The following is a 12261-nucleotide window of genomic DNA, read 5'->3' as shown; positions in this document are numbered from 1 at the left end:
TTGGGCGCCGCGGCTCAGGACACTGACTCGACAGGTGGCCAGTTTGTAGGAAGTTGTAGCAACGCACCCCATCTGCACGGCGCCCTCCTTGCATGGTACTGTTGAGTACTGCATCATCTACGTATGCTGATACAGGACACGGCTGATGGCCACTACAACATCGGCTTTGGCTGTCGAACTGTTCTGCCGCTGAAAATTGTCTTTTACGGCTTTCTATGAAGTTTTCATGGGTTCTGATAGCTTGAAGCAACTCGTCCACACTTTTATAGCTTCTCCCTCGTAATGAGAAACTTATCTGAGTTGACCAGAGACATCTCATAATCTCGACACTTGTATCCGGCAGAGTTAGTTTCCCCCTCGCGCACATTTCTTTTTCCTTTTCTCGGACGTACTTTGTCACATCCTCATCACGAACTTGAACTCATTCGGCCATTCTGCTACATAAGACGAGAAGGTTTTTTCTCTGCCACGAAACCTGCTTTAAACGCAGCTTGCCATAAATAACACCTTGTTGCCGACGAAATCAGCCCATCCTTATCTGTGCCCTGCTGCTTGAGGTGAACAGCAGTTAGTCGTTGATGTTGAGACCATTTGGCTACGTCGGCAACGCGCGAGAACGTTTCCAGCCAATCTTCGGCACTGATTTAGATGCTGTCTCCAGTGAAGTTTTGGATTGCGGTAGAGAGGTCCGGTCTCGCATGAACAGTGGTCGTAGTCGATGGAGCATTCATCCTCTCCATCATGGGGGCCATTGCAGAGAAGGCCTCGCTGAGCTGTCCCAAGATGATGTTGCTCGGGCCTGGATCCGGCTGGAATGACGGTGTTAAGGGAGCAGAATTACAGCTGCCGAGCTCCCGAACCTCCTCCTGCAGTCATGAAAGTTGGGTGAATTTTTCTTGGAGCTCGTCTGGTGTGCTGTGATCATTTCGTTGCCTGCTATTCCGTTGAAGCTCGGTGGGGCTTGTCACTTGTTAAGCAGCGCATGATTGTGCAGCAAGACATTTCTTGTACGGATGTTCGTCATCCTGGCTCATCTTCACGGGCTTGTTTGGATTATCCCACTCCTGAGCGTAAAAAGTTCTCGACCGCCGGCTCAGCTAGCTAACCGCGTAACTAGTTAAAAAAACTAGCTCTGTTGACAGCGGCCCATGAATGTGCCACTGCGGACCAGAAACATGCGACGCAAAGTAAGTCAAAGGCGTACACTCGCCCCAAGCGGCTTCCACGCACTTGGGGGAGCAAACAGACACACAACCTCTCTCTTTAAAACGCAATTTTACTCTCTGTATGTCACAGGCTACTGTACACTGCCGAGGTCGTAAGATGCGGGGCTGGAGGTGGAGGAGGTCGAATCAGAGGTTGCAGCGAGGGAGCAAGCATGCAGCCCGCCGCTGGCGGGTCTGTCTTCTCAATGTCTTTGAGGCACCGCGGCTTCTTGGAAAAACGGGGCATGGTAGTGACGGTGCCATGTTCGTTGCTTGCAACTGATTACCAATAGAGTAGAATTTTGATAACTCAAACCCGAGGGGGCCCCAGAATTTTGTTTGAAATATAAGATGCAGATATGAATATGTCTTGGGGCAACACATCAGCTTATACTTTAATGAAATGTTTATTTAATCATATACTGAAAATAAATTGCAAATTCGTGACTGCTCTCTTGCACCAAGCGACTTCAAAAGAAAAATTTTCCTGTTTCAACAAGGACAGCTTTTCTGCTTGTGGATTGCACCGCCTTGAGTAGCGTAGACAGGTAGCTGTTTCTATTTGCATATGAACGCAAATGTTGAGCTAGATCCGACTAAAGCAGCTCATACTTCTCGTATGGACAAGCAAGAAGTATGAATGAGCAGATTCAACCGAAGGGTGAAGTTTGAATTAATTGGCTTTAAATGCGTTGACAACATAGTGGGCCAACCAAAAATTAAAGATTTGTTTAAATAATGATAATGATGAATTGGGAATTTTCTGGCGCAGCAGCCGGGCAGACTATAATGTGCCGAGCACATGTTTTTCGAATTAGCTTATTTGTTGAAAAGCGGTAAAACTGTGTAAATGACCAAGTAAAATATAAAGCATGAGATGTGCTACAGTTCTTGTGCGATTCCTGTGGCTTTTAAAAAGTTAACAGTATCTTTATATGGGGCGAGTGGTTCATCGCTCAATGAGAACATGGGATGGATAGGGATTCTTCTTCGTAAATAATCTTAAAATATATATGCCTCCACTTTTCTAAACCAGGACGTGTTATTAAAATATGTAGCACGGTTAAAATTTCACCGCAGTGTTGGCATGCTGGTTGTGGTTTGCTATTAATTAACTATCTGTCAGCCTTGTGTGACCAATTCTTAGGCGACATAAAATAACCTCGTAAAATCTTTGTCTGTGGCGACAACTCCATCATTCTCGTAAAATAGGTTTTATGCAATGAAGTTTGTTAAGTTTCTTCTGATCCCACACTTTCGGCCAGTGTTTCTCAACAGCTATTCTTAAAGTAGCTTTGTAATCTTGCCAAGGTAGGCCAACATCATGTAGCGCCATATCTTTGGTACGGGCTCCCATGAGATCTGCTCTTTCATTCCCGGCAATCCATACATGACTAGGAATATAGCAGAAACTGACATTTAAAGCTCTCTTGTGACATTTGGTGTATTTATTTTGCATTTTCTTCAGTAGATTATTTCTAGATGGTAACCTCGATGCGAGAGCTTGAAGAGAGCTCAAAGAGTCGCTAAATATAACCGATTGATTATTTCCTCTTTTCAGGATGTCTTCAAGAGCTAACGAAATGGCATCGAGTTCTGCAGTAATGACAGTAGCCTGACTTGGAAGTCTCATTTGTTTTTCAAATTGATTTGATGTGACTGCAGCGCCTACATTGTCATTGCTTTTTGATCCATCTGTAAAGTACTTCATGCAAAAATTATATTCTGATTCGATTTATAAATATTCACTTAGTAACGCCTCTCTTGGTGTAGATGGTTTTCTGTTTTTGGTTAACCGAAAGTCGCATTGCGCATGTTTCATCTCCCAAGGAGCAAAAGAAGGTTCATCTTGCAAGAATTTATTTCTTACGTCGTAACATATGTCTGCAGTCAGCTTTTGGTACCTGATAAAAAAAGAAGGAATGATTGCCGGTTTGTTGCTAAAATGTATATTAAAGCGCGGCTTTGTAAATAGTAGTTTACAAGGATGCGTTGAACACGACAGTACTCTCATTATGTACATGTTTCCAAGAAATAGTCTTCTGTGTTCCAAAGACAACTGCTTGGTTTCTGCTTACAAGCTTTGTATGGGAGACGTACGAAACGAACGGGAACAAAGATGTAGTACAAGATGATGCACCGGATCAAGAACCTCTAATGCCGACTTTCGAGCTGAGCCGTACACAAAACATCCGTAGTCTAATTGTGACTGGACAACTGCATTGTATATGCGAAGCAGGCATATTCTATATGAACCCCATGATCGATGGGATAGGAACTTTATTAAATTTATAGATTTGAGAGATTTCTGTTTTCCATAAGCGATGTGTGCTTTGAAGTTGAGTTTCTTGTCAAAGATTATACCAAGAAATGTGTATTCATTCTTTACTGTGATTTGCTGTCCTTTAATATGTAATGCTGGTCCAGTGTGAGCCTTCGGTATTGACTGAAAGGTACGCATATTGTTTCTTCTGCGCAAAATTTAAAACCATTTTCGTTTTCCCATCGCACTATAGAGTTTACACCCAACTGGAGTTGGCGTTCGCAAGTAGCCATATTACAAGAGGAGAAATAAAGTTGAATGTCATCGACATATAGAGAATGGACTAGGAAAGAAGGAATAACTGTACTTATCGAATTGAGCTTCACTAAAAATAGTGTAACGCTCAATACTCCACCTTGCGGCAATCCATCCCTACTAGAAAATCCTATTTGTTTTCAAACGGGTTTCATCAAATAGGGTTATGGAACGGGACCCCGTTTGATCCTGTTCAGTCCTGACCTGTTTAAATCCCGTTTGTTCCTGTTTAAACCTGACCCGTTTAAATCCTGTTTAAACCTGACCCGTTTAAATCCTGTTTAATCCTGACCCGTTTAAATCCTGTTTAATCCTGACCCGTTTAATCCCGTCCTATCTAACCCAGACCTGTTTGCCCCTGTTCAGACCTATTTTTTGCTACATTCATACCAGGTCCTTTCAGAATGGATTGATGTTGCTTAATATAATTTACTCTTTACACATATTTTGTGCACTTGTGTATTTGCGATCAGCATTGAAGAGAAGTAGATCTGCATTAGGTTCGCAACAAGAAGCCACTTTCATATGTAGGTTTGCCTGGTACATTGCTTGATACAAAGATGAACACAATTTTCGGCATAAATTGATTAGCACTACCAACACTGATGTGATACATTATGAACAAGTTTTGTATGACCCACGAGTACGTTCTCTATGTATGACCTACAAGAAAATGCACCCTGAAGAAGATTGTACCTCCTTTTCATATTTATACTACAAGTATGCAAATGTAATTCTTGCTAGTTTAGTATATGTTCGATTACTTGTACTCGTCTTAATGCAGTGCTTCTTGCTGTAATGGTGTGTACACAAATCCACAGTAAAGTGTAATTTTGGGGTGAAAAATGTCAGGCAAAGTATTGGCATGTACTTGTAAGTGAAAAAGACAAGTATACTTTACGTAGGTATTTCTGTACACCCACTTGAGCTTTCATTAAGCCTGAAGTCCTCCGGCCTAAATAAAAGCATGTCATAAATGTCTCAAGCACTGTTTATTGGACCTTCTAACGGTATTTCGATGCATCCAGTCTGCCGAGAGAAGACCGCTGGAGTGGGTTGCTTGGGTGCGAGCGAGCAGGGCACCTGAAAAAGTAAAGCCAATAATTCATCTTGACTCATGCAACAGGTTAGCACATAGGCAAATTTGCTTATGTTCTCACAAATAAGAAAGGTTCAGCATTCCGGTCATAGAAGATAACGAATACATCTTATTGAAAAATATGTGGTTTCATGCACTGCCTATGTTTCAAGGGAACATGGATTACTGTGGGAGAATAAGCTGTCATAATTAGCAGGAGATTCAAGCAAGTCTTATAGGAAAAAGATGGACACATCGTTTGATTAACAATAATTACTAGTATTGAAGCAACAGAATACAAACATGAAATACCTTTAAAAACAACACCGACAGGTTGAGATAATAAATTATTCAGAAACTAAACCCGTCTGCCAGCAAAATACCGTAGTGTACTGGCTTTGACATTGCGCTGCTCAGGCAGAGGGCATGGGATTGAATCCCAGCCACAATGGCTGCATTTAGATGGCAGAGAAATGCCAAAACCCCTATGTAAGGTCTATTGGGTACATGTTAAAGGAGACTAGGGATCCCGCCAACTTGAAGTTATAAAAACCGGGGTAAATTTCGAGATAAGTAAACTCACAAAAGTAGAAGGCCCTGGCCATGCGAAGACCATATAAAGCCTTTTAAGGTAGGTGCCAGCAGCCGCTAAATATCTTGCAAAAGCGAAATATAGCAGAAGCGGTATTTTTCCGTAGATCACTTTTGCAAGGTATTTTACAATTTGACACCCGACATGTTGGGCATCTACGGGCAACAGCAATTCTGGCACAGATCATAGCAAACACTGTTGCACCTAGGTATACATAGACACATAGGTATAGGTACAGTCGCCGATTGATTTTCCGGACATGATTACTCGGTCTGCTTCACGGCACCGCCATTCTCCCCGTGGACCATAATATATAACAACTTCCGAAAATTAGGACGCCTTGCAACCTCTCGTCTGATTTTTCGGACACTCCTTGAGCCAACTTGATCGAGAGCACCATGCACCGACTCTCACCGTGGCATGGTTCTACTTGCTGAACGCCATTTTTGTTTTGAACGAAGCCTCCTTGGTGCCCCACGAAGTGGCGCTACTACAAATCCCTGCTCATCATCATCGTTTCTGCCTGGTTTGTAGCTACAGCAGTTCCGGTCTCAGCTTAGTATGCGATGCCAAGACAATCCAGCAGCTGATTTGTTTGTTTCTTCGTGCACGACGCTGCAAGTAGGCCAGGTTTTTTGTTTGTGCAACTGATGTCGGCGTGACGATGTTTGACGAAGCAAGATGGGCCAATTCATTTCACTAATATTTAGAATAGCTACCTGTAAGCACCACCTACCTTTCAACAACATTTGCAAAGCAAAAAACCTCATCCTGAAAATCTGCACACGAAGACATCGGCAGCATCATCAGCGTGGGGCCTCAAGATAATTCGGCAAGCCAAGAAATTACTGACAGCACGAGTGCAATCATGCCAACAGGAAATCTGTGGCTGAATAATGCACCTTCTACCACTTGGCAGACAGTGCATTTTCGCAAGGCCCTAACTACGGCAGATCATTGTTAAGGAGTTCCTGAATGCACAACTCTATGCCATTTTCCCGCTGACTCTAGAGAAGCACCTCTGCACAGTTGCAAGAAAAAAAGCTAGATGCCCCAAGAGAAATGAGCCCACTCAAGCCATGGAAGTTATGTTTACCTTGTCTTCCTACAACTACTCTAAACCTAGGACTGCTGTTTTGCACAAGGGAACAAACGTCAACATTGGTGCCTCGCCCAACACAAGTGGTCTGCGCCGTAGAAGGTGCCATCAGTCAGCCCACAGATGAGGCCCACACCAGTGCTGTCAGTGTGCTGTACAAATTGCAGAAGCACAGCCTACAAGCTTGTCTGCCTTAGTGTGATCGCAATAATGAACGAAAACCAACGAATCAAGTTTGTTTCGTGCTGAGAACAGTTGCCTCATGCTGGATTTTCCTACAATTCTTTCTAAGCACAGATAATGCTTCGTTTGTTGTGTAGGCATGTAAATAATGAAAAGGCCTGCATCACTATCTCTGAAAAAAATAATGTAAGAAAGCACGTACAGTACACAGGTGCAGTGTCTATCACATACTATTTCGTGCAGTAGAGGCTACATCGGATAAACCGGCAAATGTATAAATGACTGGCAGCGTGACCAAGCAAACTTGATGTGTGGGTCAGTTAGCAGTGGTAGTGCACTACTCTCGGTGCACATGCACCTATGTTTAAAAGCTGCTTGATCGTGACAAAATAAAAAGACAAAAGCGCTGGAGAGATATCTGAAACTTTTCTTATATGTATGACGAGGAACCTAGCACTAGCTCCCCATGCAGAGAATTACTAGACAGTGAGACTGCTTCTTATCATTGTAAAACAAATGTCACACTCACCATGTGATGCATCCTTTTCGTTTCTGTGCGAACAATATGTATTCAGATCTATTCTCCCCCTTTCACCTTTTGCACAATATTACTGTGCGAGCTATAATACTGAACTGTTAGTAGCACTCTGTCCTGTTGCCTCCTTTCTTTCCTTGTGAATTGTGTGCTAAATACGGCTTTTTTTGGTGAAAGAGTGCTAGTTTAACGCATAAACTAGCGCCGTGGCACTTTGCAATAAAGGACTGTTATAATTCTCTAAAAATATGTCCATGCAGAACAGTGTCAAAAGAACACCTTAAAGAAAGAACATGAGTGTATCTATCATAAAGACCAATCCTTGTCTTTTTCCTTAACATAATTTTCAATACCGATATTGAAGTACAAGCTCACCATATTATATCACCTTGTCAATGAAGCAAGGCACAATGGCGCCCAACTGTCACGGGACCAACTTGGATGTGGAGATCAGCGCAGATCAGCAACATAGCATGGTCTGCTTACACTTCTTCTCCAGGTCCAGCCACACCTATAGCAGCTATAAAACAAGTGAGCTTAGAATAACAAGCGAAACAATATAAAAAGTGGCAGTGAACAAAGCAACTTTCGGTAGGCATAAATAGGATCGCATTGCTGACATTATGCACATAAGTAACTTCATTTTGAGCAACAAAGCATCCAATTTAAGAAACATTATATGTATGAGCTATCTATGTGAGAAAGATTAATCGAACGCCCTCTATTTGCTACACCCCTCTCCTTATGCATGGATGTCTCCCTGACTGAGTGAGCTGGGCTGATCCCAGGTATACTGTAAGTAAAGGGTGTCACTTGGTGGGCCAATCTCGATACCATTGCATGACTTGTACAATAATTTTAATGTGTATTGTAATGCTGGCCATCCTGCAGGCACTGCAACATTATAGCACCCATAAGGCTAATGGTATTACCTGATAAGGTTAACTAATAAGTGTCCCCAGAAGCATAACTCGGCATGTATACTCGGAGGCCATTATTATAAGAGAAGCAATAGCAGAGGCGAAGCTCTATCCTGTGCCATATGCAAAATGGCCGAGCACGCCCAGCTTTTGGTTACATTCTCACTTGTGACCACTGCAACAGGCTGACTGACATGCGTAACCAGCAGTTTGTAGGACCATATTTTCATAACCTGCATTTTTTTTTATATCTGAAGAGATCAGCCTCAAGCTCCATGCTGCGCTGCACTCGAGAAGCATTATAAACTGGCAACATTTAAATGCTATGCTGCATGGTTTGTTGCATGCTTTAGGAATTTACTTACTTATTGTACACATAGCTCATAGTCTCCAGTTGGAGTATTGCATGAGGTGGCAAGAAAACAAATTCTGAACTAACAAGGAGAACATTCAACAAAACAAGTCAGACCAAAGAAAAAAAATAACATACTCTCATAATGGGACTATGTATCTGGCAGCTAGCTTATAAAAAAGACAATCAGGAACGTTTTACTACTGGTAGCGCTTTAGGGGATGGAATGTAGAATTCCAAGCATCATACACTTTTAAGCCACCTTTCGTGGTTTTTTGTTTTGAAGTCCTATTCTCTGTACTATTATAGAAATGAATAGCCGCTCCAAAATAAAACAAAGAAAACATGTAATGCACAGTAATGTAACACAATAATGTAATGCACAACAGTGAATACTTAGAAAAATGTAATTAAGAACATGGAGTCTATGTGGGCACAGATGTTAGATGTCTACATGAAAGCATAATAATAAAGGTGGGCAGAGCATTTATGCTATTGTCGGGCAACCTGCTGCAAGACATACAGGTAAAAGGATATGCATGCCTCACAACACAGTCCCTAAAAATATATGTCACAATACAGTGAGTAGGTATATCATGCTTATCTACAATAGCTCCTAATTATATTTATTTCAGAGGGGGCTACCTATGAACCTTGATCAAACTGAAGGTGGGCCAAATTCTAAATATACGATTCAAGTAGACAGAAAAGGGACGTTATGAATATGACATCTACAGCAAAAGTGTTGTACATTATTGTTGTACATTATGTCATACCTGCCAACCTGTGAACATAATATTTTGTAAAAATGCTGCAGACACTAAATTCTTTGTTGGGGACATAACACACATTATTTTAAAGCTTGCTCTCAGCACCCCCATTGTTGCATACACACACACATTATTAATAAAGGGAAAATCGCACATCCACCCACTCGTAGCAATTGCTACAAAAGAAACCCGTACGGATTCCTCGAAAGGAAAGCCTCATAGTTGAAAAAAAGAAACCGTCCAGGTCCGGGACTCAAACCCGGGACCTACGTCTTTCCGGGACAGCCGCTTTACAATCTAAGATAACCAGGCGGCTAGCAGATGGCCGGGCGAATTCGAATTTGTCGACAACATGAAGCAAAGGCAAGGGTGTGACGTAATAGTTCTGCGGAAACGCGCAAGGTGTAGAGAGGTAATTAATAAAGGGGAAAAAATATTACGTCAAACCCTTGCCTTTGCTTCGTGTTGTCAACTAATTCGACTTCGCCCTGCCATGTGCTAGCCACCTGGTTATCTCAGATGGTACAGTGGCTGCCTCGGAAAGGTGGTAGCCCCGGGTTCGAGTCCCGGACCAGGACGAATTTTTCTTCAACTGTGCAGCTTTCCTTTTGAGGAACACATACGGGTTTCCTTTGTAGCAAATGCTACGATGTCTGATTTTCACTTTAATAAAAACTTCTCTCCACCTCGTGTGTTTGCGCAGAACTATTACGTCACACACACATTATCAACCATTATTTACCTTGTCGTGCAGCACAAAAAGCAGCAGTGAACTTGAAACCAGTAACTGACAACTTTGTTTTTTCTTTAGATTACAGAGCTTTTACAGCGTGTATGCTGCTGCCGCTTTACGCTGCTTCATGAATTATCTGACCAAACTTCCCTAAAGCAAGTGCCCCTCTGATGTTCTCGTTAGAGATATTGCATCGCTAATAATAAACCATTACAAGTACCATTACAATTAATTTTTACGTGCATTTTAACAATGTCATGCCCTTAATCTCTCAACAGCTTTAAAATATCTTAACCAACACAACTTCATTGTCTTTCTAAAGTGACATCCATATAATTGTAAAATGAGCCCACATTTGTAAACCCACGGAAAATTCAGGAGAGTTTCCAAACATGGATGATACCAACAAAATCTGCAGCTCGTGTACGTGGCAGCAACTGCTTTGCACACACCTTGTCACAGCATGCACATCAGGTACTTTGCCGTGCTGTTGAGGCTGCAGAAGTGCCGCAGGTGCATATCTGGAGGTGCCTCTGGTTCACAAAATCTTGCCATCCCTAAACAATAGCTTAATTTATTGTAATCTCTGCTGAAGCTGCAAACTTGTGATATAAAAAGATCACGTCATATTTTGAAAAAAGTCTCATACAACCAGTTACATGAAGCTGCAACTGGTTGTGCAAATATCTGACCGTAACATCACAGGCGGTTAAATAACACGTAAATCGAACTGTAGCAAACATGAATCTACTATGAAAAGGTTCACACAAACGTACAGCTGTATAACGTGAAATGTGAATTGTACTATCAAAAAATTCCTTAGGACATGAAAAGCGTTCCAAAACCTAATTTGTTTATGCGGCGCAACAAAGCACTGCTCCCAAAGGACGATGCGCTCAAAATTTCAACAGACCACCTCTTTTTCTGGAGAGACAATACAGAAAAGAGAAAGATTTTTCGATTAAAAAGAAACATTGCTTTTGTAATTTCGGCTTCTCTGCAAGATCGGAACCCTTTACAAGTACACGAAAACACACAGGACACTAATACACGTCATCTGACGACACTCTATAAACAGACGAATTTCCATACAAGCTGAAAATCTGGCCATGCGTCGACGAAGAAATCGGGTGCTATCTCGCGCAGCTGTTAGCTGTGAAGACGACACATCGACGTACTACTTCTGGAAATGCCTATACCATTTCTCAATGAAAAATTATGTACACAAGCAGTAACTTTCTTTGCTTGAATTTTTGTGCCCATTTAGATCAAAGAACCACCCGCGCTAGCGTGCTTCATAGGTGAAGGTAAATAAACCACAGATAGAGCTGTTGGTAACATGAATACGTTTTAGGGCAATTTCCATGGAACTTTTTGCTAAATGTGCACTGCGACATGAAGAACAACCATTTGAAAAGCACATTTATAATTCTTGCTGCTTTACTCATTCGGATTCGGTTGTTGTACGGATCTTGCGATACGTACAAGAACGCACACTTCACGAACCATAGACAGGAAGAATGCGCGCAAGCGCCGGACTTACCTTTCTAGGCGTACTTGGAAAACGCTCCTTTTAGCGTCACAGGTGCCGCGGCATCGACTGCACCAACGGTCCTTCCGGCGCACACACTGTTGAATTGCGGATCAACTACAGGACGTAAGAGCACAATTTTCACCAAATTCTTCCGTACAGTGTGACACGATGCGAGAGTGCCAGAGGAGGAGATCCTTTTCGTGAGCCCGGAACAAAGAAAGTGGCGAAGGCTCATACCTTCGACATCGGCGCACCACACGAAGGATACTGCGGGCTACATTACGCGGTCCCAGGGGTTTTGTGATTCTCAATGAATACAAAATGCACCACAATTACTCTCGGCACAGCGTACATACGATTAAACAGCTGCATCGGACGGCGTCAATGCAGCGCGCACTCACATGTAGCTAAGGCAGAAGACGGCAAAATAATATCACCTGTAACTTTACCGGCGCTACCTGTGCTGCCATCTGTAGGCCGCCACCGAAAGCGACCGTGCTTTCGGTGATCTCATGGATGGTGACGGCGTTGTATTTCGATGTTATGCGAGTCGTACAGCGTCTTGTACGACGTGTTTCAGCAACGTTGCTTTTAATGAAGAGGACGGCAATGTGCGCATACGCCTTATAGACGTCTCACCCACTTGAATAACACAACAGGAAATTTTCAGTCTGTCGTATTT

At 42.5% G+C, this 12261-nt stretch overlaps 1 long non-coding RNA gene across 2 annotated transcripts; it reads right to left on the bottom strand.

Moving 5' to 3' along the window:
- Nucleotides 1-4756: 4756 nt before the first annotated feature.
- Nucleotides 4757-12024, bottom strand: LOC135899102 (uncharacterized). 2 transcript variants are annotated; one of them, XR_010563535.2, is made up of 4 exons: nucleotides 11589-12024; nucleotides 10498-10602; nucleotides 7646-7790; nucleotides 4757-4866 (listed from the first exon to the last, which is right to left on the bottom strand). It is a non-coding gene; the product is annotated as an uncharacterized lncRNA (long non-coding RNA). The 2 variants fall into 2 exon arrangements; XR_011509387.1 differs by lacking the exon at nucleotides 11589-12024 and adding an exon at nucleotides 11138-11333.
- Nucleotides 12025-12261: the final 237 nt, after the last annotated feature.

Source organism: Dermacentor albipictus, unplaced genomic scaffold (genome assembly GCF_038994185.2).
Source record: "Dermacentor albipictus isolate Rhodes 1998 colony unplaced genomic scaffold, USDA_Dalb.pri_finalv2 scaffold_12, whole genome shotgun sequence".
In the NCBI taxonomy this organism is placed as follows: domain Eukaryota; kingdom Metazoa; phylum Arthropoda; class Arachnida; order Ixodida; family Ixodidae; genus Dermacentor; species Dermacentor albipictus.
This window is presented reverse-complemented; position numbering and strand designations above follow the sequence as displayed.